Source organism: Meriones unguiculatus, chromosome 7, assembly GCF_030254825.1.
Source record: "Meriones unguiculatus strain TT.TT164.6M chromosome 7, Bangor_MerUng_6.1, whole genome shotgun sequence".
In the NCBI taxonomy this organism is placed as follows: Eukaryota; Metazoa; Chordata; class Mammalia; order Rodentia; family Muridae; genus Meriones; species Meriones unguiculatus.
Genome location: NC_083355.1, coordinates 14310390 through 14335987, shown reverse-complemented (window position 1 = coordinate 14335987; position 25598 = coordinate 14310390). Strand labels below are relative to the sequence as shown.

Genomic DNA, 25598 nt, shown 5'->3' with positions numbered 1-25598 from the left:
GCAGCCGGCGCACGGTCGCCTCCTACTTCCTGCGCCCTGGTCGCCTCCGGGCCACTCTGGACATCCCCCTCCTCTCTCTGCCCTGAGCCAGCGTGGCGCCCGCCCTCTACCTTGTCCGGCCGCCTGGGGTCGCCGCCCTGTGGGAACAGGACAGTTGGAACGCGGTAGGCACTGCCCCCACCCTCCGTGGGGGGCCCCTCCCGGCCCGGGCGCGCATCCACGCCCCACCCGGAGTCAGCAGCCTAGCTCCCCGGAGTTACCTGCCCCGGGGAAGTCAGTCTACAGTTTGGACTCTACCCGGGTGAATCCTACGGCGCCCAAAGCCACATTCCTGGGGGAGGGGGTCCTCCGACCTAGAGGGTCGCGGATCACGTTACCCAGCCAGAGGAGGGGGCCGCGCGAGGCTGAGCAAACCGGGGGTAAAAGTTGCTTTTAGCTTAACCTCCCCAGACCCCAACTGGGCTTCGCTGGAGGGTTGACTCGGCATTCGCTGAGTTCCTGGAATCCAAGGGCCCCAGAGCAGCTCCTAAGGATACAGGCACGGTCCCCGCGCGCGCGGGTGCGACATGCGTGGCGTATACCCCGGGGCGGGAAGCACGAGCGTTAGCAAGGACCTGGAGCAGGGGGACCGCTCGCCGGCGTGCGCATGCATGCGCTCTTGCATCTAGGCGTGTATCCACGCACCCGCCCCGGGACACCCGCATTAGATGCAGAAGTAGGGTATCAGCCCGCCAGGGCAGGATCGCGGCGGGGCAGATAGGGGATAGGGGCGATCGGGGCAGGGAGAAGAGCGAGCACCCCAGAGGCGCAGTTGGAAAACCGGGCGGGGTGGGGGATGTTTCTTGAGAAGTCCCTCGGGCGCTGAAGGGGGCCGGGCGGGCCTTTGGGGCCAACTTTCCGGAGGGAGGTGCGGCCGGAGGGGGCGGCGCCGGCGGCGGGAGGCGGGAGTCGGGGGCCGAGGGGGGGGAGTCACTTTAAAGGCTCTTTCTTACCCATAATGCTTTGTGGGGACGTTGACAAGTGGATCCAAGATGGCGTAGAAAGTAATGACAGGTAAGTCCTGACTTCCCCGTTCTCCGCTGCCCGGGTCGCTTCGGGAGCCTCCAGAGCCAAGCGGGGAGAGGCCTGGACTGTCCCCGGCTGCTCCGGGTCCCGGACAGCGCGGCCCCGGGGACAGCGGGGGGTCCCGACGGCCGGCGACAGGGCCTGGGGAGCGGGGCTCTCTTAGAGGCGAGGCCCGGACGCTGGAGCTGTTTACTGCTTCTTCCCCTCCTCAATCTCCTTTTCCCTCCGCTGGGGGCCGGAGGCGCCAGGGGCCCAGGCGGTGGCCCGGGGGTCCTTGCACACGCCCGAGGTTCGGGGGGACCCGGGAGCCCGCGCGAGGCTGCTCGGGCACGGGCCGCCCCGGGGTCCCCGCACGCCCCGCGCCCCCGGGGTCGCGGCTTAGGGTGGGGAGCGGGCGGCCTCCCAGGCCGCGCGCGGTGCAGCCCTCCGGGTTAGCACTTCCACCCGGGGTGGGGCGGTGACCCCAGGGAAGAGGACTCCACGAAAAGTGGGTCAGGGGGGCGCTCCTCCCCAGCAGAGGGCTCTGCCCAAGATTCACTGTGGTCCCCCTCTCCCCGCCCCCCTCCCGGGACATGCGTGGCCTGTGAGCACATCTACAAAAACAAATCCACTCTCTCTTCCTGGAGGTGTCTCAAAAGGCCCCTTTCTTTCCTCCTCTCTCTCTCTTTCCCTCAAGGGCTCGGACGCACAGTCTTAACTAGGTACTGTGATTTCTCTGCCCCAAAGATTTGAGTCTTTTGCCCCCTGGCCTTTGCTGAGGGTCCTTTCAGACAAGGCTGGAAGCCAGAGTCCTCAGATTTCTTTTGGGTTGGGAACCTTGTAAGTTTTTGTTGAACTCCGAAATTGGCATTCTTTCTCCCTTGCAAACTTACACTTTTCAGGCAAGCCATTAATATAATCAAGAGTGTAACTCCAGAGATAGGAGAGTCCCCGAGAGGGCGGGAGAAGAGGGAGAGCAGAGCTTGTCTCGCCTAGTTTGTTCTTGATTTTTGTCCTCTCCACTCATATGAATAGCCTTTTTTTCCCTCCTTGGCTTTTCCTGCCCTCCCATTATTTGTGAAAGCAAGACTAATGAGTGCTGAAGAGATGAGTTTACTGTGTTTAAGACTTAATGTTTTTGTAATCTGTTATTGAAAGAAAATATTTTCAGTTTTAGGTCAAAGAAACGGATTCTCCCCCCTCCCCCCAAGCCTCATACTGCACCATTTTTTAACTTTTCCCATTTAAAGTCTCCATGTCCTTTTGCTTCAGGGTGATAATATGTTTGCTACTGGTAATGGCACCAACTGGTATTCTATAGCTATATTCTACTTTTCTGTTTGCTCCAGGAATTGGATGAAGTAATTGATCACTAATGAACTACAGAGCCGGTGAGATGTGCAAGGTGAGACTGAGTTAAAAGCTGTGTCCTGTTTCTCCTCTTTCTTGTAACCATCGTAAGGGCAAGGCTAAAGCTACTTTCCAAGTAGATCTGTCAGCCAGCTGGGGTTCGGACAGGGCTAGATTTAGGAAAGGTGTACCATCCTTTCTAGGGGCTCCAACTTACTCATACATGGTGGCGCTTATCGAGAGCCAAATGTTATTTGTGGCTATCCTTGATCAGTGTCTCCTCCAGGAGCAATTATAGTTTGCCTCTTCAAATTTCCTTGTGTAGCTTTGATTGGATGGTCTGGATTTTATCGGTTTTCGTGTCCATTGCCTGCTCCGCTCTGAGTGTAAGAAGTCAGGTAGATGAAGTTTGCATACCTGCTCTTTGTGGGACACTTATGCAGCATGCCCTTTTCTGTTGGAGATAATAATTTTCAGCAAGCAATTGCTTCTGTTTTTATTTATTTATGTATTTATGTTTGTTTGTTTTGTCTTTGTATGAGACCTAAAGGCCTCCCGCATGCTAGGCAAGTGAAGAACCAGTGAGCTACCTCCTCAGTCCCTTTCATTTTCTGAAAAACTGAGGAGTGAAATATCTTGATAGTACTTTGAAACAAAAATGATAGTGACAGTGATCGTTCTGCGTTACTTAGGGGTATGACTACGAGGTCATCATTTCTGGTCATAGATGGTGTGTAAATTCAGATTATTGTTTTATTTATCCTATGTAATACTTTGTGTGTGTGTGTGTGTGTGTGTGAGTGACAGGGTTTCACTATTGAAGCTTTGGCTGGCGAAGTAGACAAGGCTGGCCTTGAACTTGCAGTGCTGGGATTAGAGGCAGGTGGTACCATACCTTGGAATTAAAGGACATTATATATATATATCGGTGAGCAGTTTGTTCTGTGTACCAGGGAGAGAGAAGCCTGTTGTTAGAGTTTTCTACCAGTTTCTCAAGATAACCTTACTCTGGTTGCTTAGGAAAAATATTAGTAATTTTGGTCAATTGACGTATTGCAGCCCCCGCCCCCACATTTGGACATCTTGATCTTGAAATCTTTATAAACCTTCTATATCTAGTACGTATTTAAGAATAGGCTGTACTCCCTGACCCCTCAAAATTGCAGCATATAGTTGACACTTGGCCTGTTTGTGGTTTTTTGAGACAGGGTTTCTCTGTATAGCCCTGGCTGTCCTGGACTTTGTAGACCAGGCTGGCCTGGAACTCACAGTGATCCACCTACCTCTGCCTCCCTGAGTACTGGGATTACAGGTGTGTGCCACCAAGACCAGCTGACACTTTGCCTTTAAAGTGCAATGAAGGGAGTGGGAACTTGGGACAGGGAGGTGGATGATCAGGATTCCTGTAGCACATTGCCCCTCCACTTCTGTTGAAACTCAGTAGTGCTTATTTTAATTTCAGTTTTTGGCAGAGCAAACTTAGAGTTTTAGGTTTATTTTCACCGTGTGTCTTAGACCTCCCAGTTTGAACTTTCCTCTTGTTTTGTTTGAAACCTTTAGGTAATCCTGTGGCCAGGAGGCAAATATCTGCCTTTTACCCTCAGAAATGTTCCCTTGTAGTCTAAAAGTTGAGTACTTCTGAGAAGGTAGTCTTGTGGGGCTACTGCTCCTTAGCCTGAATTGTGTTGAGACATTTTTTACAGTTTCCACACATGCAGACAAGTATTATTGTTTTCTTCAAAGTGAAGCTGGTGGTTGGCCACCAAGCAACTTGTTACATGAAGGATTCTAAAATAGGAAATACCATACTGTCAAAGGTTACAGCGGAGTAGAAGTCTGTGTCTTTGAGCTGAGTGAAGACATGGCTTTTTCGGCTGTGTTGTGCCTGCTGAGCTAGGGCACTATTTTTAGGTATCATTATATTTTGGGGGGAGTCAGTTAATACGTCTGGCGTCTCTGTTAGCTGGGAACTTTGCCTTTTGCCATTGTTAGTAAGAAATTTCAACTCCAGGTGGTTTAAGTGAATTCAGTCATCATTGTCTTTAAAATCTGTGTACATGTGTGGACTGTCCAGTTTTCATTGCCTAGGGCAACAATGCTAAAAAAAAAAAAAAGAAAAAAAAAAAAAAAGAAAAAAACCAGGAGAAGCCATCCCTGCTGTGGAAGGGCTTGTGAAACTTGAAAATCTGCAGCATATGCCCTAGAGACCTGCTTCAGTGCTGAAAGGCACTTGTCGCTCTCACGGTGGGACTGGGTTCACTTCCCAGCCCCTACACGGCCACTTGCAACTATTTGTTCCAGGGGATCCAACAGCCTCTTCTGACCTCTGGGCACTGGGCATGTGTGTGCCACACAGACATGCATAGAGGTAAGACACTCATACACATAAAAAAGACTAGGAAAAAATGCAGCGTTTGCATGAAAAGCTGAGCACAGTGCAGAGGGATCCTCGGGGTGGGCGAGTGAATCTTACAGATACACCTGTGCTCTCTGTTTAAGGAGGCTTGACCTTAACACTGAATGCAAATCAGCCGTAATTGTCTGTCACTCACTTTTGACGATCCAAATGCAGGCCCAGTTCAAGAAATAAGTTCTTAGGGTTGTTTGTTTTCATAAACTCAGGCAGACATACTTGCAAAGGTAGTTGGATTGTTAAGTAGTATTTTGAAATGTTTTCTACAAGAAAAGTGTAATGTGGAGAGAAAGGCCACACCAGTGTACTGGTCTCTTCCGTGCGTGGGCGTGTCAGCATTGCTTTTGGAGCAGGAACTAGCAGCAGCACAGAATACTGCTCTTACCACCTCAGGGGTGGCTGAGATAATGCTTTTGAAAATCCTTAGTGTGATAATTAGTGTTCTTTTTAAGACTATCACTGATGCAGCATGAAGACTGCTTGCATGTATAATGTATGTAAGTATTTCTATTTTCTACTCAAGTCAAGTGTTACACTTTGTTATCTGAAAGAAACGGAGAGTTTCAAATTTAAATCAAAAGTCTTAAAAAAAGTCTTATCAACTTGTTCACCTTTGTGCACATAAGTCTGGTAAAACAGGAATTTGTCTTGATTTGAATAAGAAAAACCTGATTTATCGAGTGTGTGTATGTACATATATGCACATATATACACAGACACTTGTGTAGCTAATGAAAGGTTTTGGTGTATGTGGGCATGTGCACATGCCTGTGCGGAGGTCAAAGGACAGCTTTGTGAGTTGGCTTACCGCTTCCACCCTTCAGTTATCTTATCACAGCTGAGTTTGCCTTTTCACTTTTCTTTGTGGATGTTTACGTTATGGTGGAAGCATTCTTGTAAACACAAGCCCGTCAGGTGTATTTATAAATAATGTAGTCTGAAAAATTACACAAAAATCATGCCTGCATATGGTAAGTTAAATTGAGCAACACTTATGTATATATTATATATACACATATGTATGCACATATAAGATACATATACTCAAGTATATATAATATATGCACACATATAAATCACACACATATATATGCATGTATACATATATATATATATATATATCTTAAAATAAAAGGGGCTGGCGAGATAGATGGCTCAGTGGTTAAGAGCATTTGTTTCTCTTCGAGCAGACCTGAGTCCAGTACCCAGCACCCACATAGGGTGGCTCACAACTGCCTGTTACTCCTTGTCTTCTGGTTTCTGTGGGTAACTGCACATGTGTGGGACCTACTCAGATGATCTATGTATTAAAAAGAAGAAGATTAAAACAAACACTGTCATCTGTCACCCCTCTCTCCAGCCCCCATTCTCCCTTCATCTCTCGTCTTGTTCTTCTGAATGGCCTTGGGAAATAGCTGGGCGGTTTGGAAGGCCCTCTCTGATCCTAAGGTGTATGGCAGCAGTAGAAGTGGAGTGAGGGATCCAGGAGGAATGGCTGTTGACATTGGATGCCTGTTCTGCTCTGCTTTGACATGAGACATTAGTGACAATCTACTGTCAGACTGTTAAACGCTTAGCCTTGTGGTCAGGTTGGGGAAAGTTTTGGTTTGCTGACCTTTTAATTTTTTTGTTTTGTTTATTTTTGAGATAAGGTCTATGGAGCCCTGGCTGTCCTGGAATTCACTCTGTAGACCAGGCTGGCCTCTGCCTCCCAAGTGCTGGCATCAAAGGCGTGTACCACCACTGCCAGTTGAACATTTTTTAATAAAACATTCTTTATATTTATTTTATTTTATACATGAATATTTTATCTTCATGTATGTGTACCACAAGCATGTCTGATGCTCTTGGAGACAGAGGGCCCTGGATCCCCTGGAGTTGGAGTTATAAACGGTATGAGTCACTAATGTGTACTGGGAATCCCCGATCTTCTGCATCAGCATTATGTGCTGAACTGTCCCTCCATCTCCAACCTTGAGCCTTTGATCCTCCCGCCTTCACTTTTTGGGTACTAGGGGGACAGACCTGTGTTACCGTGCCGGTTCCAGGTATTGAACTCAGGACTTCATGAATGCTAGGCGAGCACTCTACTCCCTGACTTTCCCATTTTCCAGATGAGGAAGTGTAGGCTGGAGAAACTGACTTGCCCGAGGTCACACGGCTCAGTAGTAGGAGTGTGAAAGCTTTTATCTCTAGACGCTCTTGTTAGGCCATTTGGTGCATGGCTAGTTCTGCTCGCTGTGATTGAGTTGTGGATGGAAAGATCAGATGCTGGGAATAGTGGAAACAGGTGCTTCTGACATGATATGTGGAGTGCTAGCTGTTGTGGTGAACTGTCTGTGCCGTGTTTTTTTGGAGACAGGCTGTGGATATATAGGGAATCTCCTGCCTTAGTCTTTGAACTGGGATTACAGGTGTGCGCCAGCACCACAGCTGGCAGTCTGTGGTATTTAAAGGCTTTTTTCTCTCTTTCAGAAATTATAAAGAGCTCTGATGGGCTATTTGGGTGATACCCAGTGCAGTGAACTGCAGGTGAGTAGAGACGTTATAGGACAGTGTCTGAAGGAGCAAACAACCCTCAGCAATGCCTGAAGAAGAGATGAGAGAGATTTTATCTCATCTTTTTCTTTTTATTATTATTTTCATATACAGAATAATGGGTTCATTGTGACATTTTTTATACCTATGTGTCGTCGTATCTTGGTCGTGTTTGGAGACTTTATCTTGACAAGATTGTCTGGCTAGAAAAGGTGACAGGGACAAGGTGGGATGATGTATAACTGGGCGAGACAGGTATCCTGGGGCTGTAGACCTAAGGAGTTGGCTACTTCAGAACAGACTGGACAAAGCTAGCTCTCGAGGTACTGCTAGACTAGTGTGGTGAGAACGAGGGGGAGTGTGAAGGACTCCCTGGACTGTGTTCTGGGTGGGTAACGGCACAGAGGCTCAGTTTTTGTCTCGCGACTGGAACTGGGGAGCTGCGACAGCTTCCATGTCCACTAGTCACCCTGTGCTTTCAAGGCTGATGGATTGCTCCCTGGATATCTCCTCGTTACGTTGGGTCATGAATGCCGCATGTACACATACATATACACACTTGTCTTAAATTTATAGTGTGTATCATGTGCATGATCAGTTTGGAGGATTTAGATACTGAGAATATGCCAGTGGAAACAGAAGGTGGGACTTTCATCCTAATGTTATACTGACTTTACTTACGTTATCAGTCCTTCAAATTATTTATGTTTTGCTGAAATGCCTTCTTACTAAAGAAACTTAAATCTTTTTGGTCCATTATCTTGGTCTTTGATGTTAAAATAGAAATGCTGCCAGGTGTGGTGGTATATGACTTATTTATTCATTTATGTATATGAGTGCTCTAGCTGCATATTCACCTTCGTGCCAGAAATGAGCATCAGATTCCGTTTCTGATGGTTGTGAGCCACCATGTAGTTGCTGGGAATTGAACTCAGGACCTCTGGAAGAACAGCCAATGCTCTTAACCTCTGAGCCATCTCTTCAGACCCTGGTATATATCTTTTTTTTTTTTTTTTTCCAGAGCTGAGGACCGAACCCAGGGCCTTGCGCTTGCTAGGCAAGCACCCTACCACTGAGCTAAATCCCCAACCCCTATCTTTTTTCTTTTTCTTTTTTTTTTTTTTTTTTTTTTTGTTTTCTTTTCTTTTCTTCAGACAGGGTTTCTCTATATAGTCTTGGCTGTACCTAGACTCTCTTTGTAGACCAGGCTGGCTTCAAACTCAGAGCTATCCTTCTGCCTTTGCCTCCCAAATGCTGGGATCAAAGGTGTGCACCACCATGCCTGGCTTCCTGGTATAAATTTTTTTTTAAAAATATTTATTTATTTATTTATTATGTATACAATGTCTGTCTGCATGTGTGCCTGCAGACTAGAAGAAGGCAGCAGATCTCATTATAGATGGTTGTAAGCCACGATGTGGTTGCTGGGAATTGAACTCAGGACCTCTGGAAGAACACCCATTGCTCTTACCCACTGAGCCATCTCTCTAGCCCACTGGTATAAATCTTAATCTCAGCAATCAGGATGCTGAGGCAGGAGGGTGGCGAGTTCAAGGCTAGCCTCGATTGCATAGCAAGTTCTACGCCAGTGTAGGTTACATGAAGCTCTATTAAAAAAATCTCTATCTATCTATAGCTCCCTATATCAATGTTTCGTTCCTGTTTTCTTCTTTTGTCTTGTGGCTCTGGGATGGCCCTTGGCCTTGCACACCCACTCACACACTCCGTTGCTGCACTGTGAGATTACTCCATGTATTGTCAACATGGTCTTTTGTTAGACAGCCTCCTGTCCAGAAAGCCTGCCATCTTGCTCTTTGAACTCTGGCTTGTCATATTTATAAGAACTTGCTACCAACGTTTGTTGTAAGCCTAAGTTTTTAGTCTTTTGTACTTTGTAGAGATGAACATTCTTCTCTTTATGATTGTTTTGTGTGTGTGTGTTTTTTTTTTTTTTTTGTCCTGCTTTAAGGCAGGATTTTCCAGTGTAGCCCAGGCTGCCTTCACACTTGGGCTCCTCCTTCTCTGCCTCTCCTGAGTATTAGGATTTCCAGATGGGCTGCCACACCCGTTTCTTCTAACCATGCTCATACTTCCTGGCCCCTGGTTCTTTGATGTGTCTGTGAGTCTGTCCCAACTGCAGCAGTTCCCTGCTGAGTCAGCACAGTGTTCTTGCAACCCCTTTGACACGAACACAGCATACTTGCACACTTTTGAAGTTTACAGTAATGTGGTCATGGCTCCTTAGTCATCACATTAGCGTGTAATTGTTGTCCTTTGAACCTTGAGTATGTGTGCATTTTGTGTGATTTGCCTCTTGTGCAGATGGTTGGAATTTCTGTTTGAGGTGAATTGTTGGTTATGGAAAACCAAGATGTCCAGGTGGTGTTGGTTCACACTTTTGATCCCAGTGTTCAGGAGGCAGAGGCAGACAGATCTCTGGGAGCTCAAGGCTATCCTGCAAAGCATGGTGTAGGATAGGCAGAACTACACAGAAAATATATGACTTGAAAATCTAACAAAAAAGAGAAAAAAAAGGAAAGAAGGAAAAACTAAGGGGGAGATTGGCAGAGAGGGTTATGTTGTCTGTAATCTAATCTCAGTACCGGGAGCAATGGAGAACTACTAGCTAAAGGCTAGTACTGTTTCCGGGATCCCAAGCCACCCTGAGACTGTTTCAAGATCTAATAAAAAGCTGGCATGGTGGGTTGTTCCTGACCCAGCACCAGAAGGATTGACCCTGTTTCAAAAAAAAGGAAAACCGAGGTGGAGGTAACCATGGTCATCATGACCAGGAGCACGAGCTCTGGGGGAGTGTGTGGCAGAAGATGGGCAGCTCTGTCCCAGAGGCTGCTGAGCTCCTGTTGCAGGCTGTTGTTTCCTGGGTGGATTAGAGCTTTTCTTCTTTTTTTTACATTTGTAAATTGGGTGTTCAAGCCAGCTCCTGTGCGTGTGTGTGTGTGTGTGTGTGTGTGTGTGTATGTGTGTTTGAGACAGATCCTCTGTAATAGGTTTTCTCTGCTGACGAAATGAACCAATTCAAGCCAGATTAAAGCATAAAGACAGGTTTATTGGATGCAGTTCTTGGGTGGGTTCACTGGCTCCAAGGAACAAGACCATGGGGAGGGGAGACAGAGAGGAGGGAGAAGAAGATGCAGAGAACGAGAGGGAACCACAATGTCTGGGTTATACATGGAAGCCCAGTTCCTGGCCTGGAAAGTTCAGAGTAGAGGTCAGCCTGTGCCAGCCATGCCCTGTAACAGGTAGGGACTGAGGGGTGCTAGGAGAACCTGGAGGCCAGGGCCTCTTTGATATGTTAAATATGCATCTCAGTCGATTGTCCTGGGTCTGAAACCCAACATCCCCGCCTTTTGTTGATAATAAGTGAATAAGGGGTGACTCGATTGTCTATGATTACTTCCTGCTCACATTGGGGCATTGATATTGAGGAGAGGGCCAAAATCCGCAATGTTGGGCAAGTCCAGGAAGGGCAGGCTGTTTTACGCTGTCCAGCATCTGTGGGACCATCTGCGGCTAGGAAAGTGCAGGCTCAGTTGAAGCAGTCTTCCAGGTCACCTGTGTTCTGGATGCAGATCTCAAGAAAACACCTGGAGCGTACATCTTAGGGGCACAAGATAAAGATAAGTAGGGTGTGTTAAATATGAACCTTAGCTGCTGATTGGGGTCTGAAACCCGACACTCTGCAGCTGGAGGCACAGGCCACCTGGTATTGGTGCTGGGAACAGAACTCTGGTCTGTTTCAAGAGCAGAGCATGTTTTAAACTGTCTGTTTCCAGCCCCTGGACTTTTCTTGGTGTTGACATTATTTAGTGTTTGGGTTTATTACCTAGAAATAGTTGATTTTCTTTTTGACGTTCCATTTCAAAATTTTCATACTGCAAATTATGATATAATAATATGATTTAAGAACTTATTAGATGTTGATGAACATTTCATGTTATAAATTTTATGGCTATACAGGTCTTTTTTGTTTTGTTTTGTTTTGTTTTTCGAGACAGGGTTTCTCTGTGTAGCCTTGGCTGTCCTGAACTTGTTTTGTAGACTAGGCTGGCCTCGAACTCACAGAGATAGGTCTGCTTCTGCCTCCCAGAGTGCTGAGATTACAGGCTTGCACCACCAAGCCCGGTTCTCATGTTATAAATTTTATAATTTTTAAGTTGAGCATTGTGTTGCCTTTAGTCCCAGCACTGGGGGCGGGGATAGGGGTTTCACAAAAAAGGCTGGCAGATCTCTGAGCTCAAGGCCAGCTTGGTCTACAGAGCAAGTTCCAGGACAGCCAGAGCTACACAGAGAAACCCTGTCTCAAAAAAACAAACCATAAAATTGAAAGAAAATTTACAATTTTAATTTACATACAGAAAGCTTGCAGAAACAATCCCATCCAGTTTAGACTGGCTTCAGATTCTGTATCCAGCATGACCTTGAATTTCTCTCTGACTTCCGTCTCCTGATTACAGGTGTATTTACCCCTTGGTGCTGGGACTTGACCCTAGGGAGTTGTGCATGATAGACAAGCACTCTGCCAGCTGAACTGCATTGCCAAGTCTGTCTACATCTGTCTTTTTGCATTAGTTATTTATGTTGCTGGCTGGTTTTCAGTTATCCATTAGTAAAAGGTTTATTTTTGTATTTTATGTATGTGAGTCTTTTGTCTGCATGTACACCTGCACACCTGAAGAGGGTATCAGATCCTATTATAGATGGTTGTGAACCACCATGTGGGTTCTGGGAATTGAACTCAGGATCTGTGGAAGAACAGCCAGTGCTCATAACGACTGAGCCATCTCGCCAGCTCTATTAGTTAATCATTTAATTTGCATCATTGTTGGTGGAAATATATATTTATGTATGTACGTATGTGTGTGTATATATGTATACACACACATATCTTCTGACTATCTTTAGGATACATTTTGGAGTATGTTATTATGTTAAGAGATGTATATGTTAACGAATGTTTTTATGGATTCTGATATATTGTTTTACAGTAGCACCAAGGATGTCATTCGGTATTTTCCTCTTGCATTATAAGTTGGATAGAAGCCCATTTTCCTGTAAACATTCTTTTTTTCTGATTTAGTATAAAGTGGCTCTTGTATCTTACTGATTTTTCATGTGTGTAACTATTTGAGTCATCTTTGACCTTTTCTGTTAAGCAGTCAAAGTTGATGTGGTCTATACATGGTAAGGCAAGTCTAACCAGATGATAGATACTTGATAGGAAGATAGCCAGACTGAGCTCAGTGAAGAAGCTTGGAATGAGGATATAGTCCGAGTGGGCAAGTGCTTTTGGGGGTTGTGGTTGAAGGGGCACAGTTGGCGATTCCCAGGTTCACCTTAGCAAGTACTTACTGGACACGTGAACCACAGGGCTGCTTCCTCCAAGAGCGCGAGCTTAATCAGCTAGGGCTTTGGGCTTCTGCGCCTGTGGCTGAGGAGACCACTATGGAAGGACATCCCTCAGTCATTCATGGCATGGCTGTGCCTCAGCGTACTCTTTGAGAAACTGTTCTAAGAAATGGAAGCAGAAGGAAAATGTAGTTCCTGCTGGAAAGGAACTAACTGTCTCATAAAGAGAATACAGGTACCGAGAAATAAAAGAACAAGTAAGAATGAGGTAGGGACTGTAGAATGATGAAGTGTTTAGGGATTTTGGGGTGATGCAGCCTTCTTGGGGATATCGGGGAACATTCCAGCCTGAAGGGGTGTCTTGTAAAGCGCATGAAGATGATGAGCAACAGAAAGAAGGCGTGGAAGGAAGCCTGGGGTAGAGTGGAAATGGGGCCGGTTTGAAATGCACATCCTAATTACATGCATCCTGGGTAGGAGTGGTGCAGATCAGAAGGTGATGCTGCCCATAGTCAGGAGGCATGCGTGAGGGGATGGATTGGCAGGCAGGAGGGGGGGGGGCGGAGACTAGTCTGATTCCTGGTAGTTGAGTGAAGGGTGAGGAGAGCTTGAACGAAGTTGGCGGTTTTGGAAAGTAGCGGTGGATGTGAGAAGTGTTTTGGAGACCGAGGGGGAGAGGCGGTGCCTGGTGGTGGGGTGGAGGCAGGTGCAGTGAATAGGTCCTGGCCTTAAGTCAGGTGCAGTCGTGATTATGGTTGGGAGCCTGAAGAGATAGACCTGGGGTAGGTTCCACAGAGCACTTGCTTCTCTGCCTCACCCTAGAAACGGAGAAGGTCCCCACCCCAGCGTCAGCGTTTGGAGAGCTGGCAGTGACATCGTGTGTAGAGGATGATGGGTTTTTAATTTAGACATTGTGATTATGCAAGCTTGAGGATGGAAAATGTGGGAGGAGTGTGGCTGCCAACTCCAGGGTTGTTTCATCTCCTTCCTTCCCGGTCACCTGCAGTAAACCACATGTTGGGCGTGTTTCCATGACCCCAGATTTCTGCTTGTAAGGAAAGTACCCCATAGTTTGGTTTCTGCTTTTCTTGAAGATGGTTAATTTTTATTTTTCATATTATTTACTTACTGTGTATGTATATGAGTGTTTCGACTGCATGTATATCTGTGCACCATGTGCGTGCCTGGTGCCCATGGAGGTCAGAAGGGGCCTCAGATCCCCTGGAACTGGAGTTAAAGAAGGTTGGGAGCTGCCATGTGAGTGCTAGGCACTGAGCCCAGGTCTTCTGCAAGTTCTCTTAACCACTGAGCCAGCACTCCGGTCCCTGATCTTAGATTTATTAAGGAAAAGTGAGAAAGAATCCAAGTGGTAGGGCCTACAAAGAGGACGAACACCCCGAGTGAAGGGAAGGAGAAGCAAATGCAGAATTTCTTGTTGCCTCAGCTTTGTGTCTCGGGCTGTCTCCTGAGACGCTAAGCCTTTTTATTTTTGCCACAATAAAACTTGTTCGTTGTTGAAAATTATAAAATACAGATGCATTTAGAGAAGTTACAACTGTACCACCCAGAGCTTCCCATTTTTACTTTTAATAAGCATTTGGAGTACTTTCAGACTTACAGAGGAGGTGCATATGTAGACTGCAGTTCTCAGGTACGAGACATCCAGCTCCCTCCACTGTTAGCTTTCAAGCTTTCAGATTCCCACAGCACCTTGTCAGACCTAAGGAGCACCATTGCTAGCTTACTATTAACCATCTAGCTTCCAGCAGATTTCCTTCCTTCCTTCCCTCCTTCCTTTTTTCTTTTCCTTCTTCCCTTCCTCTCACCCTCCCTTTGTTCTTCCTTTTTCTGACAGGATCTTTCTGTGTATCCCTGGCTGACCTGGAACTTGCTATATGTAAACCAGGCTGCCTCCAAATTCACAGATTGACCTGGCTCTGCCTCCCAAATCTTGGAATTAAAGGTGTGTACAACCACCATCCGCTCAGTGCACTATTCTTTTTTAATTGAAGATTTATTTATTTTTATTTTGTGTGAGGTGTTGTGCCTGCTTGTACGTCTGTGCGCCATGTGTATATAGTGCTCACAGAAGCCAAAGGAGGGCATTGGGTCCCCCAGAAATGAGTTAAGGACTGGAGAGAGGGCTCAGGGGTTAAGAGCACTGTCTGCTCTTTCAAAGGACCTGAGTTCAATTCCCAGCACCCACATTGCAGCTCACAATTGTTTGCATGTGCCAACTCCAAGGGATCTAATACCTTCACACTAATGCACATAAAATAAAATTAAATAAATTAAAAAAAAAAAAAAGCTCAGCTAAAGCTGGACATGGTGGTGCATGCCCTTAATCCCACCACTCTGGAGGCTCTGTAGTTTGAGGCCAGCCTGGCCTACAAATTGAGTTCCAGGACAGCCAGGGCAGAGAGAAACCCTATCTGAAAAAAACAATGAACAATCAAAACCCAAAAAACAAAAAGAATCTCAGCTATTTAACTATAATTCAATTGCATATCTATATAGATAATCTGAAAGGGAAAAATGAAATACAAAGGAAGAGTTTTTATAACAGTAAAATCCAGAAATATTAGAAATAATATAGAATGCATTTTTAGTGATAAGTCTTGGGTTGACCTTGAGCTTATGATCTTCTGCTACATTGTTTTCAGCTCTTGTCTGCTGTGAGCTAGGCATGTTTGCACACACCAATAATCCCAGCACTCAGGAGCTTGAGGCAGGAGGATTTGGGATTTGGAGCCAGCCTGGGATACATAGTTATCCTGGGCTACAGACCCCATTAGGAAAAAAAACAAAAACAAAAACAAAACAAAAAAAAAACAACAAAAAACAAAACACTGTGTCTGCTAGAATTCATTCTTTAAAAAACAAAACAAAACAGTGTGCGTGGGTGGGCAGGTGCTTGTGCTGTTGCGCTCCAGTGGAGGTCAAAGGATACCTTTGAAGTTGGTTCCCTCCTCCAGTTTTACGTGGGCTGTTAGGCTTGCAGACCGGTGCTCTACTCACGGAGCCATCTTGCCAGCCCCAGATCTCCCCCTCAGTATGCTTCGCTTGCTTCTCAGTGTGGGCGTGTTTTTGTTGATTAAAACGTGTATTAAATGGTTTAGGAGGGGGCCCAAACTGTTTAGAAAATAATTTGGAATCACTGAAACTAAGGTTATCTCTAGAGGCGCTAGCAATATTGGAAAATGACCTAGGAAAAATTAAGTGATAGATGGAAAAATGGATCTCAATTTTAGCTCTTAAATAAAACCAAATTATTACTAAAACATCACAGAAGGTCCTTGAAGGTGTTTCTTTCATATATTTAAAACATTTTTCCGTGGTCCTGATGGGATGGCTCGTACCTGTACTTAAGAGGCTGAGGCAGGAGGATAGCTGTGAGTTTCTACTACCCTGGGGTACATAATGAGTTCTTGGCTAGCCCAAGCCAAGGCATATGAGAGCCTGCTCCAAATTAAAAAACAAAACAAAACAAAACAAAAAAACCAACTTTCTTTGTTGTACTGTTGGAGTTTAGAAGCATTACCACTTGTGGAAAAGGGAAAGTGAACTAGAAAGTGGTTGATGAACCTGATTTCTTCTCATTTTCTCCCAGAGGTTTACTCTCCCCTAGTGCCTCTTGAATGGTTAGCAATTACAAGATTGTTTTTGTACTTATTATTGTGTATGTGTGCCTGAGTGTGTGTGTGCCTGTGTGTATATTTAAGTCAGTGGACAATTTGTTGAGAACTTACGGGCGTCATTTCTCTTCTTTCCCCCATGTGAATTCAGGGGATAGAACTCAATCATCGGCCTGAGCTATCTCACTGACCCTTAAATTTAATTTTTTTTTCTTCTTTCACTTGTTCCTTCATTCCTTTTGTATGTGTGTGTGTTTGTATATATGTACTCAATGATTTTATGTTTTAGAGAAAAATGCAAGTCTGGATGTGTAGTAAGTACATTACAATAAATAAAATTTCGCTTTGCAGGATACCTGTGCATGCTATAGAACCACTTACAGATTCCTATCTGGGCAAACAGATGACTTAGAAGCAATACCGCATTTCTTCTTATGGCTTGCATTTTTAGTAACAACTGACCTGACAATTCTTGGATTGGTATTTTAGTTATTCTAAGTCATTTCTTTGGACAGTTCAAACAAAGTACTTATTGAATAGTTTTAATGGATGTGGTGGTTGTCCTGGGGATAAAAATGGCAGAAATCATGATGCCTGTTTACATAAGAGATAGTTTGGGACAGATAAGTATCTCTCATGCTGTATACGATCCAAGGTAGTACATATCAGAGGCTCAATAAGTCTGTAGGAAGGCAGGCTGGTTTGAGGAGGTCACTGAAAGCAGGCCAGGATGTAGGTAGGTCCAGAGAGAGGTAGGGAAGAATGCTGTGGGCAGGATAGGCGTGTTGCAAAAGGCCTGACTATACTTATGGTCTGTATGTGCTGTTTTGAGAAAGTTAGGTTGTGGCCAGATTGTGAGTGCCCAGGGGCCAGGTAATGGCCATCTTGGAATCATGTGTCCTCTTCTGCTGGAGGAAGCATGGCAGTTGTTCACATAGTGAGTCCCTGGCCGGGCTGGAACACTGCGTCTTTGGCCAACCTTATGCTTTCTGCTATGTCTGCCAGTCCCTGCTGCTCAGTAGGTGTGGTGGGTGAAAGGTCATGTGGTCAGTCTGAGTTTCTTTCTATGTCGTAGCACACTGACTTTGTAGCATGGTCTTAATTTAGGATAACACTGGAAATTCCATGGGCAAACGGTAGGCACACTGCTACCCTTAAAAAAGTGGATTTCAAGTTTTTCTTCTCTTTAGAATGTTCATATTCTTTGTTTTGTAAATTAATTTAAAAATATTTAATATGACCACATCTATTAATTTAATTTTTTGTTTAATATGGCTAGAGTTCAGTTATTAATAGGTTTTTACATATATTGCTAATGTGTGTCTATACATACACAATGTGACTGTGCATGCATGTAGGCATGTATGTAGGCAGGTGCATGCCATGGCATCCACATGGAGGTCAGCGGACAACATGGCAGGAGTTAGTTCTCTCCTTTTACCTGTGGGTCCCAGAGCTTGAACTCAGCTCCTTAGGTTTGGCAGCAAGTGCCTTTGTCGCTTGATGGAACCTTACCAGCCCTGTCGGAGGATTCTGCTATGTAGCTGAGAATGTCTTTGGACTTCTCATCTTCCTGCCTCCGCCTTCTGAGTGTTGGGATTACAGGCATGTGTAATCCGTCCGTACAGGCATGTACACCGTCATGCCCAGTTTTAAACGATGTTGGAAATCAACCCCATGAATGCTAGGCACTGTACCTACCAGCCTAGCTATACCCCCAGCCCCAAGAAGCTTGCATATTATTTTGTCTTTTAAGTTCTTCTACGGGTGTATAGTCTAAGTAAAGTATGTAAAGTAAAGCCATCCAGGGTCCGGTCAAGGATCAGCTGTGGGTCTAGGGATACAGTTCAGCAGTAGATGCTTTTCTAGCATCTGTGAGGCCTGTGTTCAGCTCCTAGTACTGACCCCACCCCCAAAGGAAAAAGAATCAGTGATGGCTGTTAGCAATTTCAGTGAAAGAAGAGAGGAAATTGAAGGTAACTGTTAGTCTTCTAACCCTTTACAAATGCACATGGCCCTTTTAATTGTGGAGTAGACAATTTTGTGTTGATAGAGGGAAAAGATAGAAGACAGATGTGGAAATTGACTTGACTTTCAAGTGACGACATTTGTTGGCTCCTAGAGTTTGATCACTGTTGCTGTTTGCTCTTGAAATCCTGTCTCTAATCCGAGAAAGGAGGGAGAGATTTTGAGATGAAAGAGTGCTGTGGCCACGTTGACAAGAGAAATCAGTGTAAGGAACGCAACTGGTTGGTTTTGTATCTATGAGTGTGTGTGGAGGTTGGAGGTCTTTCTCAGTTGCTCTCTATCTTATTCATTTATTTATTTACTTAAATTTATTTATTTATTTATTTATTTGAGACGAGGTTTCTCATGGACCTGGAGCTGACTAATACAGCTGGCTGGCAAGCCCAAGGATCCTCATAGCTCTGCCTTCCCAGTGCTGGGGTTATACACGTACTCAACCTTTCCATGGATGCTGGGACTTGAACTTGGGCCATCATCCTTGTGTTTCAGATACCTTACATACTGAGGGCCCTCCTTTGCCTCCCTTTTGTATTTTTGGAGACTGGCTCTAGACGTGGCATCTTCTTGCCTCAGCCTCTTGAATGCTGGGATTACGAACATGCCACCACACCTAGTGGTGTTTTTGTTTTTAAATAAACATAGGTTGGGCATGGCAGCTCGTGGCTTTAATTTCACTAGGGAGATCTCCGTGAGCTGGAGGCCCGGCTGCTCAACAAAGCAGCAAGTTCCAAGGCTTCTCAAAGAAACGAAGAGATGTCATGACTTGATTTTAAGGCGGCCTGCTGACTGTTGTTACTGTCACAGACAGCATGTATGTGAGCCAGGCCTTCCTGTCATCTGACTCTGACCATGCTTGGTCCCAGCCAGTCTGCTTGCCGCACTGTGGTACACCATTGATTTCATTTTTCTTCCAGTGTTTACTTTGGACCCAGACCAGCCACTAGCTATGATGGCATTCTTCAAAAGCATCCTATGTTTTGTGCCAGATGACCTCCGACAGTTGGTTTATTTGCAGATGCTTCTTCTGAGGCTGCATGCTTGCTTCAACCTAAGGAAGAGGGAGGGAAATGCAAGCATTTTTGATTATTAATAACTCACTTGCTTTGTATCTTTTTTCCCCCAGTTTCTAAAGGATTTCAATTGTGACACTAAGATTTATTCTTATTTCATTATTCTAGTATATTGGTATTATTAATACTCTGTTCTTATCTATCTATCTCTCTATCTCTCCATCCACCATCCATCCAGCTATCTATCTATCTATCTGAGGTAAGATTTTTCTGTATAGCCCTGACTGTCCTAGAACTGACTCTGTAGACTAGGATGGCCTCGAACTCAAAGAAATCTGCCTGCCTCTGCCTCCCAAGCTCTGGGATTAAAGGCACATGATATCATGCCTGGCAAAGCTTCCTTTTGGAGAGTAGTCTCATTAGCTCATTGTGCATCTAGTTTATCCAGGCATCAGTGTCCAGGCAGTAGTAAGTGCAGTGCCCTCCCTGAGGCTCCCTCACGCTGGCCTTTTGTAGTTGTGCTTCCTTTGCCTTGTCACTGTGATCACACAGTTTGCAAGCTTTATGATTGCTTCCTACTTTTCATAATTAATGAATCACTCAGTTAATTAATTGATTTTGTGTGTATGTGTGTGTTTGTATCAGAGGATTGGCACTCTTGGGTGCCAGTTCTCTCATTCCACTGTGTGGGTTCCTGGGATCTCACTGAGGGGTCAGGTTTGATGCCAGGCACCTTCCTCCACTGAGCAGTAGTTTCACCTAGGTTGTTGTAGGCTGTCCTTCTTCACTGCTGAGTAGTTTTCCACTGTGGGAGAGCTACAGTTTGTTCATTCACTGCTGAAGGACACTTTGAGTTTTATTGTTAGCAATTCTGAATAGAGCGGCTGTAAATGTTTATTTACAGTAAGTATGGTTCTCATCATCTTGGTAACTAGATAGAACAAGAGGTGGTGTTGTGCCATGTATGTCAGTGTGTGAGTATGTGTATGCCTTTGTACATGTTTGGGGGCCAGAAGGTGGTGACACTCCCTCTCTTTCTTTAAAGGCAGAATCTGTCTAAGACCAGAGCCTCGTGCTTTCCTGTCTAGGCTGAAAGCCAGCATGCCCCAGGGATCCTCCTGTGTTAGCATTCTGTGGAGCCGAGGTTATAGGCATACACTGGACTACCAGATCAACGTCTACACTGTAGGACTCAAACTTGGGTCTTTGGAAGAGCAGCAAGTGCTTTTAACTGCCAGGCTGTCTCTCCAGCCCCCCAGCCCTTTAAACTCATGTATTCTTGTGTGTTTGAAAGCTAATCATGGCTTTAATTTGAATATCTGTGATGGCTAATAATGTTGAGTAGCTTCTCATAATATATATAGTTATTTTGGTCTTTTTGAGACAAGATCTTGTAAAAGAATGCAGCCCTGCCCGTCTTGGAACAGGCTATGTAGGTGAAGCTTGCCTCAAACTCACAGAGATCTGCCTTTCTCTGCCCCCCGAGTACTGGAATTAAAGAGCACCATTATGCCTGTTCTTCAATTATTTGTGTATGCGCATGTTCATATGTGGGCTTGTGCATGGGAGTGCAGTGTCCAGGGAGGCAGTGACCGTGTTGGTGTATTCAGTACCTGCTGATTGAGATGAAAACCATTCCTTTGTCAAGAAGATGAAGTTCTCACAGAGGATGCTATTTTATTTTATTTATTCATAAAACTTATTTAGTATCCTGCCTGCATGGGTGCCGGTAGGCCAGAAGAGGGCACCAGATCTCATTATAGAAGGTTGTGAGCCACCATGTGGTTGCTAGGATTTAACCTCAGGGTCTTTGGAAGAACAACCAGCGCTCTTAACCTCTGAGCCATCTCTCCAGCCCTAGAATTGTATTTTCTTTTCTTTAACAATAGCACTGAATTTATTTTATATTTTTGGGTTTTTGTTAGTTTGAGGCAGGCCTTGAACTCATAGAGATTTACCTGCCTCTCCCTCCCAAGTGCTGGAAATCTAAATTTCTTTTTAAGGATTTATTTATTTTAGTGTAAGAGTGTTTTGCCAGCATGCAGAAGAGGTATGTATGGATGGTTATAAACTTCCATCTGGGTGCTGGGAACGGAACCTGGGTGCTCTTAACCTCTGAGCTAGCTCCTGCTGGAAAGTGCTGAACGTTAAGTGATTTCCATTTTATTTGGAAAATTTGCAGGTGAATATTTGCAGGTTTAGGGGAATTACCACTGCCAGGTATCATTTTAAGCTCCCCACAGAGTCACCCGAGGAGGGAGGTATTCGTGGTTTTATCATCCAATTCCAGGTGACAATTTGAGAGACTCAGGTTAAGTCACTTACTCCAGGCTGGAGAGCTGTCTCCTGATTGTAAGCCAGACCCTGTGTCAGCAACTCAAACAGGACCTGAGAGATGGCTTAGTGGTTAAAGAGCATTTGCTGCTCTTTCAGAGGACCTGAGTTCAATTTCCAGAACCCGCATTGGCACCTCATATAACTCCAGTCTCTGGAACCCAACACTTCTGGCCTCCAAGGGTCGCTGTATTCATATGTACACAGGATCTTTATACACATAATTAAATATAAAAGTAAAAGTACTTTTAATTTTTATTTATTTTTTTAGAGACAGTTTTTTTTGTGCACTCTGGGTAAAAATACTTTTAAATTGTATTTACTTAGGTTAAAGGCAGCTTGTAGGTGACTTGTTCCACTGTGTGGGTTCCAGGGATCAGGCTAATTTGCCCTCAAGCACCTTTACCTGTTCAGCTGACTTGGTGGCTCCTTTTAATTACTTTATTTTGAGACACGGTCTTACTAAATTGTTCAGACTGTTCTTAAGCTTGGTTTTTAGCCCAGGCAGGCCAAGAACTTGGGGTCTTTTTTTCCTCAGTCTTCCTAGAAGCTGGATCTGCCGTCCCTTGCTTTTTCTGGTGTCTGTGTACTTATCTATCAGCTCTTGACTTCAGTTAATTTTGTTCCCTAGGAAGATGTTTGTTAATGTCTAGAGACATTTTTCCTTATGCTAAGTTGGCAGATGTGCTGCCAGTGTCTAGTAGGTGGAGGCTGGGGGATGCTGTTTAACAGACCACTGTCCACAGAACAGCTCTCTGCAGCACAGAAGTATCCAGCCTCAACTGTCATCCAGTTTGGTGACAGCTCTGCTGTGTGCCATAAACTAGTGATAGTTTTGTATTCCATCTTTATTGTTAATATTAATTTTTTTATGTGTATAGGTGTTTTGCCTGCGTGTGTGTGTAGCAAATGTGTGTATCGTGTTCATGGAGATTAGAAGAGGGCATTGGATCCCTGGGAACTAGAGCTTACAGATGGCTGTGAGCCACCCTGCCAGTGCTGGGAACTGACCCTGGGTCCTTTTCAAGAGCAGCAAGTGCTCTGAACTGCTGAGCACTCACCCAGGCCTCTAAGGCTATTCTGAGGTGTGGTGACAGAGTCACTGTAATAGAACAGCAGTGAGAAATTCCGTTTTCTTGTAAGATCAATTTGGTAATTGATTTAACCAAATCATCACATGTTTACATTAGGGACATAAATTCCAAACCATAACGGAAATATTTAAATTCTCTTAAACACATTTGGGTATTATGTAGCATGCAGAGGGGAAGCTGAGGGAGTTCAAAAAGAGAACAGGCAAAGATTGAAGAGGTGTCTGTCATTATTTGTTGGAGTAGCTTGTTAGTTGATACCAGTTTTAACTTTTTTATATTAAAAGATTTAATTTGTAAAGCAGGCAGTGGTCACATGCCTTCAGCTTCAGCCCTTGGGAAGCAGGGGTAGTGGTTTCTACAGCGTGGCCTACAGAATGAGTCCCAGGACAGCTAGGAATACCAGAGAAGCCCCGAAGCCTCGTCTTGAAAAACCAAACCCAAACCAACAAACCAATAGTAGTAATATTTAACATATTAAGTATAACATGTAAAAGCTTTTTTTTTTTTTTTTTTTTTTTTTTGGTTAAAAGTCCCAGGAGGAGTGCAGTTGGAAAGGTGCCTGACACGTAAACATGAGGATCTGAGGGGTAGTGCTGTGTACTTATAATCCAGCACTGGGGAAACAGAGGCAGGTAGATACTTGGAGGTTTTGGCCATCCAGGCTAACCAAATTGATAAGCTCCAGTTTCAGTAAGAGAATTTATTTCAAAAAAAGAAAAAGAAAAAAGGAAACTAGACATAGTAAGGCACATCTTTGTTGTTTGAGACAGGGTCTTATGATGTAGTTTTCATTCTTCTTCGTAGATGCTTTCACAGAACAGGCTGGCTTTGAACTCACAGAGATCCACCTGCTTTTGCCTCTAGGGTGCTGGGATTAAAGGCACCAGCCTGGCTGTGGTGCATGTTCTTAGTCTAGCCACTCAAGAGGCAGAAGCAGAGGTTGGAGTGATGGAGGTAAGGGCAGGGGACCCGGGTTTGATCTCCAGTACCCTCAACAGTGGCTCAAAATGTCAGTAACTCCAGCCTGAGGGGATCGGACACTCTCTTTTGGCCTCGTGGGCACCAGGAGCAGGAAAAGCCGTAACAATATAATAATAACACTAATGTTAATAATAATAATAATAATAATAATAGACAGTGGGTGTTGGTCTTTAGCCTTCAGGTTCATTGCTGCACCCACCCCCCTACCCCCCCACGCAAATTCCAAATTGAGGGAGTTAGAAAATATTTGATTGCATCGCATGCACTAAACACATGTGTTTACTAGACGCTGATAATACTGATGGTGTCCCTTTCAGCTCTTCTTGTCTGGTCCCTCAGGGCCTCTGTCTTCTGCGGTGTCAGCTGTGTGGGAAGTTGAGGGGATAGGCCCACCTCTGCCGCCTCTCATCCTGTACTGCACTTCATGGCCGCGGGACAGCTTACCAAGGGCAGAGCCAGGCTGCCAAGGCTGGAGCTGGTGATGCCACCCAAGAGCACCTCTGTAGCCCAGTGGCTCTCACCTGCCTAATGCTGTGGCCCTTTAATACCGTTCCTCCTGTTGGGGTGACCCACATCCATACTTTTTTTTTGTACTTTATAACTGTAATTTTGCTTCTGAATTGTAATATAACTGTGTCCCCTGAGGGTCTTAGGCAACCCCTGTGGTTGCTTAACCCTAAAGCCACCACGACCCCCAGGTTGAGAACCGCTACTGTAGATGGAGGGCGTGATGGGACAGATCAACTCCATAAGGCCAGAGGGAGTGTGGAAGGCTGCCAGAGCAGAAGAGAGGCTAAGAGGGTTGAAGAGGTGAAGCAGACCACAGGCTTGATAAAGGTGGGGAGGAGGGATGGCAAGAGCTGGCCTTAAGGCTGTATTGTGACCGTCACCTCTTACAGTACGTCATCTCTGCCAGGTTTCTGTTCACCAAGTGACGGAATTGGGAGAAGCGTGAAATTTTTTCTGTCTTACTTATTAATACGAGCCAATGTCACATTACGTGCGTGTGTGCTTATGCAGGCGTGTGTGTGTGTGTGTGTGTGTGTGTGTGTGTGTGTGTGTAGTCAGTTGGTTCTCTCCTTCCACTGAGGGTTACACATGTCAAACAAGTTGTGCTTTCCCAGCAAGCAACTTTCCTGGCTGAACCATCTTGCTGGCTCTCTTACTGTCTCTTTCCCGAAATGTTGTAGTGGTTTTTCTCGCTCCCATTAAAAACAATATTTGTGTTTTAGAGTTCTCTAAAGGAGCAGAACCCATAGAGTGAAGATATGCACGGGGGTGGATTAGAGTGGCTTGCCGGATGTGGTCCAAGTGGTGCAGCAGTTACTGTCTGACATGAACAGGTCAGGACCCCGAGGTTGTTCAGGCCACGAGACTGGATGTGCCACCCCGGTCTGGTGCTGGAGTCCCGGGCCGGGGGAGCTGCCAGTCTGTGTTGGAATCCTGAAGAAGGAGGTTCTAACACCAGCACAGGAATCCCCCAGCCGCAGGGGAGATGAACTTGTCAGTGTGAGTGACGGCAAGCAGGCAAAGAAGCAAAGCTTCCTCTTCCACACCCGTTTCTGCAGGCTGCCGTCAGGAAGTGTGGCTCAGATTTAGGCTGGGTCTCCAACCTCGAAAATCCAGCCCAGAAAAATCCCTCACAGTGTGCCCAGCAGTTTTGAGTTTTGAGTTAATCTCAAAAACCTCTTTGGAGAAAGACTTTCCTTTTGTGTGCATGGAGGTGTGCACCCCCGCCACAGAGCACCGTGAGGCCAGGGGCCACGCCCCTGGGAGCCTGACTCTCCACGGCTGCATGGGTCCC

The 25598-nt window shown here is 45.3% G+C and overlaps 1 protein-coding gene across 4 annotated transcripts in view; it reads left to right on the top strand.

Annotated features, from left to right (window-relative positions):
* The first annotated feature begins 962 nt into the window (after positions 1 to 962).
* Positions 963 to 25598, top strand: part of Helz (helicase with zinc finger) — a 143399-nt gene continuing 118763 nt past the window's right edge. For 3 of the 4 annotated variants that reach the window (XM_060386514.1, XM_021640658.2, XM_021640656.2), the window contains exons 1-3: positions 963 to 1053; positions 2394 to 2449; positions 7283 to 7339. The gene's annotated coding sequence lies outside the window, so the exon portion shown is untranslated. The remainder of the gene's footprint in view (positions 1054 to 2393; positions 2450 to 7282; positions 7340 to 25598) is intronic. The other variant, XM_021640657.2, reaches the window with a different exon arrangement.